Raw genomic sequence first — 6,241 nt, 5'->3', positions numbered from 1 at the left:
TTTTGAGGTGCTGGATATTGAGCCAGTGCCTCCTACATCTAGGTGTGCATGAGATCACTGAGTAGCACTCCCAACCCCAATTTAGTTTACTGGAGAATAGTATGTAGAAGCCAAGATCTCAGCACAAGGTGTCCTCATTTCTACTGGGTCCAAGCTGCTCCTGGGCCATCTCAGTATAAAAGAACGAAGGTGTATGCACATGTAGATAAACAATCCTATACATGTATGCATATGCTTCTAATTGTTTTTACATCTGTGTACTAGAAGCCACGAGTTCACTCACACCTCTGACTCTAGTCTAACACTGAAGAATTTATTCTAGTTTTCTTTCATTCTGCAGTGCGAAACCTACTATATGTCATCCTTTAACTGACCAGACCAATGCCCTGTATATAGCCACCTTCCCAGTCACCATCTCTCTACACAGAGGCCCTCCCCACATGCCTGGGCCACCTGATTAGGTTCTTATACCCAGACCTGGAATCTAATCCAAATTGTTGGGGGAAGAGTAACCTGACAGAGATCCTAACCTTGGAATGGAGTGTGGTGTTGAGACATCACGACTTGTCTTTGCCAGCACACAACCAGCCCAGGAAGGGCAGGGCCCACCTTGTTCCCTGTCCCCATTCCTAGCATCTTAGGCATCCCCACAGCTCCTTGGAAGGTGACTACTGCTGCCCAGAACAGGCGGTAAGATGGCCCCAGGAGGCCGTACTTCTCAACCACGTATCTGAATGCCCACATGCAGATGGCAGAGAACTGCCTGGCCCCAGAAAGCAGGCAGTTGCCCAGGTGACGGAATTTATGGAGCTGGTCTGCTCTAAAATAGCTCTCTTGCATAAACTAGCAGTTTACTTCTTCAGATTTAAGACCTAGTATTTAACACTGCCTAGCCTGGAGAAAAATGCAGACTGGAGAGGAAGGGAGCGACACAGGGATTCTAATACCCTGTTCTGCTCCTTTCTGTGTGACATCGGCATTAAGTTTCCTCCATGGCTCAACTTCTCTATCTGTAAGGCAGTGAGTGATTCCTAAGGCCCGTTGATGAACTATGGTTCATCCGTCACAGAATTAGTTCAGGGCTAGTTCTATTTCTGGAAACTGCATGTGAGGCAATATGCTAACACACATCTCAGCCAGAGCACTCAGATTCCCTGGGAATAGGTGAGATTCTTCTTGCCACTTCACAGGAGGTCAAGGACATCCAGAGAAGCTGAGGAACCTTTCCACCATTATACAACCTAAGTTTACTGGACTCCAGGTTCTGAGCTAAGATAGCCCTAGCTATAAACTAGTTTTCTTTTTATGTCAGAATAGCTGAGTGCCAAATTCTTATGATTTTAATTGCAAGGAGAACCATCTGACAAAGTAGAGTACTGAAGGTTTGGTGATGATTCCAAGAAGGATCTGGACTGTAATTCCAGCACATGGAAGGCAGAGACAGGAGGATTGCTGCGAATTTTGAGGTCAGTCTAGGCTATATAGGGAGTTCAAGGCCAGTCTGAACTATGTAACAAGATCCTATCTTGCTGGTTGAGAAAACCTGAAAGAGTTAGTAAAATTTCAAAGGTACAATAGATACTGTGGAAGGGAAAGAATTTGTTTAATGGGAAGGAAAAACTGGAATGAGGAAAAGGACAAAAGGGAAAAAGATAAATTTATGTATATATTCAGGATACTTTGGACAACTGTATGCTGATTTCTGCTGGTCTCCTGAAAGGAGCAGTTAATGCTCCAATTTTTTCTTTTTTTAAAATTTCTTGTAATTCTTTTGCTTTGCTTTAAACCAATTTTCCATGTTTATATCTGGTAACCTAAACAATTTGAAGAAAACACGTAATATAGCAACCATTGTTGAATTCCTCTTATTTTGTTTAGTGAGATTTTGTATAGTACCTAATGCTGTGTACTATTTTTTTTTAAATTTACTTGTGTGTGTGTGTGTGTGTGCGTGTGTGTGCGTGTGTGTGTGTGTGTGTGTGTGTGTGTGGCCAGCTCAGCCCACCAGGGGGCAGGGCTGGCTGGCATGTGGTGCTGGGGGATTGAACCGTGGTCCTTGTGCTTTGCTAAACTTGTTCTAAGTAGGTGCTTAGACCACTGCGCCATCTCACCAGCCCCCTATTTTGTATTCTTTAACAAAAACAGCCCTCTACAAAAACCCAACCCAAACCAAACCAAACCAAAACCCAAGCAAGACCTAGTACCTGAAATGTTTAACTTGTCTTTGTGCCTAGGAGAGTGCTACCCAGTCAGCACCACAGAGAAACCTATTCTCAGGAGCAAAAATCTCCTAGGAGTGTCACAACAAACTCACCAATTTATAGATGTCTGTTTTTTTCTCCCTCTTCTTTTTTTCCCCACTTACAGATATGGTACAGGGTCTCACTTCGGAGCTTGGACTCGTAGGGACCCTCCCGTTTTCAGCCTCCCCTGTAGATGTCTTTAAGGGAATAGCAACGAGGGGTAGGAGACAGGAAATAGGCTCTATGATACTATCACCAAAGTCTAAATTCCAAGGTTCACTGAAACACAGACCTGTGCAGAGGCTTAGTACCCTACACATGAACTTTTTCTTTTCTCTTTTTGGCGGAACTGGGGATTGAACTCAGGCCCTTGCATGTATTCAGGGAAGTGTGTGTATTCCACTGAGCCATCTCCCCGGCCCACATGAACATTTCTTAAAAGGCATTCTGTGGAACCTGGAGGATTCCACAAAGCTGGAGGGGAAAACACATGGGTGCTTTGAGAAGTCACAAATCAAAACTGTTTCATGAGTCGTCTAAACCTCTTCATCACCTGTTTGACAGCATCTTCCACAACACACTTTGGGTCACCTAGACTTAGGCCTTTAGAAATGGGCAAAGGACTTGTTAACAGCAAGGCAGCCCATTAGGGGCAGGGTCTGGGACGAAACAATCTCTAGCAGAGCCCTGCAGTTGGTTAGCTTTAGTAGGCCTGTTGGAGATCATGCATCCCTCAGGGTACAAAACTACCTGCCATCAGCTACAACCTTTTTTTTAAATTTTATTTATGTGTGTGTGTGTGTGTGTGTGTGTGTGTGTGTGTGTGTGTAGCCAGCTCAGCCCACCAGGGGGCGGGGCTGGCTGGCATGTGGTGCTGGGGGATTGAACCGCGGTCCCTGTGCTTTGCCAAGCTTGTTTAAGTAGGTGCTTTAGACCACTGAGCCATCTCACCAGCCCAGCTACAACCTTTGAAGTCCCTTCTCAACATGCACACATTTTCTGTATACAAAATTTAAATAATTACAGTGTTTGGTTTCCCACATATATCAAAGTTTAATTCCAGGCTAGCAACTGTCAAAAATGGATGCACTAAATACTCTAAATATTAAGGACAGATGTAACATGACACAGGCTGAAATACCAAGGCCCCCCCAACACTATTTAATAAATTATAGCCTTAGAGCTGGGGAGATGGCTCAGTGGAATAAGCGCTTCCTTGGCAAGCGCAAGGACCTGAGTTTAATCCCCGGTTCTGCAATAAATAAATAAATAAATAAATTATAGCCTTAAAAAGGAACATAGTGGGGCCAGGGAGATGGCTCAGTAGAATAACTGCTTACCTGGCAAGTGCAAGGGCCTGAGTTCAATCCCCAGTTCCACAAGAAAAAAAAAAAAAGGAACATAGTTTTACACTGAATTCTTCCCCAAACAAAAACTTAAATGCTTCACATTGTGTTAGCCTTTTCCAGTAGAACTTAAGTTCTTTGAAAATGCTGATGGGGTGACTGGGATGAGGGGGCAGTAGGAAAGAAGAAAATTGGGACCGAGGAGATGGCTCAGTGGAATAAGTGCTTCCCTGGCAAGCTCAAGGGTCTGAGTTCAATCCCTGGTTCTGCAAAAAAAAGAAAAAAAAAAAAAAGGCAAGGAAAATTGATGATCACTTAAGAATGTTAATTCAGCACTGTGCAAAAATAGGTTGTTAAATGTCACAGAAAAACATACCAAACTACCTCACTATTGTTGCCATTTATCTTGAGTTCAGTGATGACAACAACCAAGATGGAATGCAAAGTAAAATGTTAAGAGTACTACAAAAAACTACAGCTCTACTCACACAGGAATTTAAAACAAGTTTTTTCAACACTAAGGATCAAGTCCAGGGGCATGTGCATGCTAGGCAAGCACTCTACCTGTACTTCTTGCCCTCCAAACAGCCCTGGTGCTCACTGCTCTGGATTTCCATCCCAAATCTTTCCTGGCCTTTGCAAACCTGTCTCATCACAAACTTTCTTCCCTGAGATTCCTTCAACATCAGGGCTCAGAAAAAAATCAGTGCTCAGACACTGGAAACTCTGCCAGCAGGGTACACTGTTCATCTTGGTGGGAGTTTTAGCTTCTTTTTTCAGCCCCACTGTTGCTGGGCTGTCTTCTGTGCCCTAGTCAGGACACATCCTGTGTACCTCATCAAGCAGTCACATAGACCATCAAGACAGCACCTGCGTCCTGTTAGTTGTCTGCAGGATAAGGAAGGAGACACCAAATACCATGTCCTACTTCCAGAATCCAGACTTCAGTTGTGGCATCCTGAACGCACTGTACCAGGAAACATGGTGAATGGTGATAACATACCCATCCCTCTGGCCTCTATTCCTTAGAGATGAAATATTTAAAATACAATTAAGTGTTAATCAGGGAGTGTGTTTAGGACCAAGCATTACACCAAACACCTACCATATATCCTGTAACATTCATGTCTAGAAAAAAATTTCATTCCCATTTTACAATTGGGAAAGGAGGCCCAAGAACGAAGCATCCCAATTTGGCTTATTTCTTGCTCAATTTATTCAAATTGTGCCTGCCTGACTTAAAAGTAATGAAACAGGGGGCCAGGGAGATGGCTCAGTGGAATAAGCGCTTCCCTTGCAAGCGCAAGGGCCTGAGTTCAATCCCTGGTTCCGCCAAAAAAAAAAAAAAAAGTAATGAAATAACATAGTGGGACTATTGACTGGAACTCATTTGAGACTGCATCCTCCCAGGACAGAGAGTCCAGTGGGTAAAGGGTATGTGTGAGGGTCTCTAAGCGGTGAGCCAGCAGGCCAGCCCTCCAATGGCAGCTCACATGCACTTACAGACATTCCCACTAGTGAAGAACTGTTTTGGGGTCCCCCATGGTCCTTACCACAGATGAGCTCTAAAGCTCTTTGTACCTAAGAAGTCTTTTCTATATAGGGTGGCAGGCATCTCAACCTGCCCTTCTGTCCAAGATACTATGACTAGAGCCCCCATCCCTTTTATATAGGTGCACTGGATACAGTCTCCACTCATTAATTTTGTCCAGCCTACCTAACAAGAGTGGCTTGTGCATCCATGGTAGCAGAACAGCAGCACATAGCTGTGGAGAACCACAGATAAAAAAGCACTTTCAATTAGTGCCTTTGCCAATTGCTCTGTGTAAACACAAGTGCCAGCAGAGTACAGCAATGATTCCAAACTCAACCAGACTTCTGGGGCTAAAGTCCACTTTGACCTCAGTAGCTACTTAGCCTGTACCTTGGCTTTCTCTGCCTATCTGGAAACTAAGATGAAGAAAGCAATCCTTGCCTCAGAGTTGTGAATATAAATCAATTTGCATGAAACATCTAGAAAAGTGACTGATACACAGCAATCTCTACTGTAAGTATTTGCTATTACATTACTGCTAGTTTCACCAAATGAAATAATCCCCAAGCCATCCCAAATTGCTTGAAAGCCAAAAAACACCTTAACTAAATGAATCTTTGTGAAATATAGATGTTCAACATATTCCTTTTCAAATTTTCAACAGCTTTCCAATTTTTCACATTAAAAATGAGAAAATCTGAATACAACAGAAATGCAATCTATTTTTCTTGAACAGATTTTACTGTGCTCCACTTTAAGTAAACAAAAAGCCTTATACAGTATATATTAGGTGCTCTGAAATTTCTCTGTAACTCCTCAATCTAAATAAGCTGAGGGAAAATCACTTAGCTTAATTCACTTAGCTTAATTCACACAATGAAATATTCATTCAAGAGGCCAGAGAACATGCTGGACAACTCCCAAACTCTGGGGCACTCTACACACAGCTCTAACTTTCTTAATCTTCAATATTTGGGTTTAAAATGCTTTTCCCATTATCAGAAGTTTGGTTAATTTCAAGAGAACTCATTTGTAACTACATGATCAGATACCTTGTATAAGCAGACAACGGATCTTCAGTGGGATGGTTTGTCAAAAATAAAGTCACCAAAACTGTA

This window comes from Octodon degus, unplaced genomic scaffold, assembly GCF_000260255.1.
Source record: "Octodon degus isolate 3935 unplaced genomic scaffold, OctDeg1.0 scaffold00011, whole genome shotgun sequence".
NCBI lineage: Eukaryota > Metazoa > Chordata > Mammalia > Rodentia > Octodontidae > Octodon > Octodon degus.
This window is presented reverse-complemented; position numbering follows the sequence as displayed.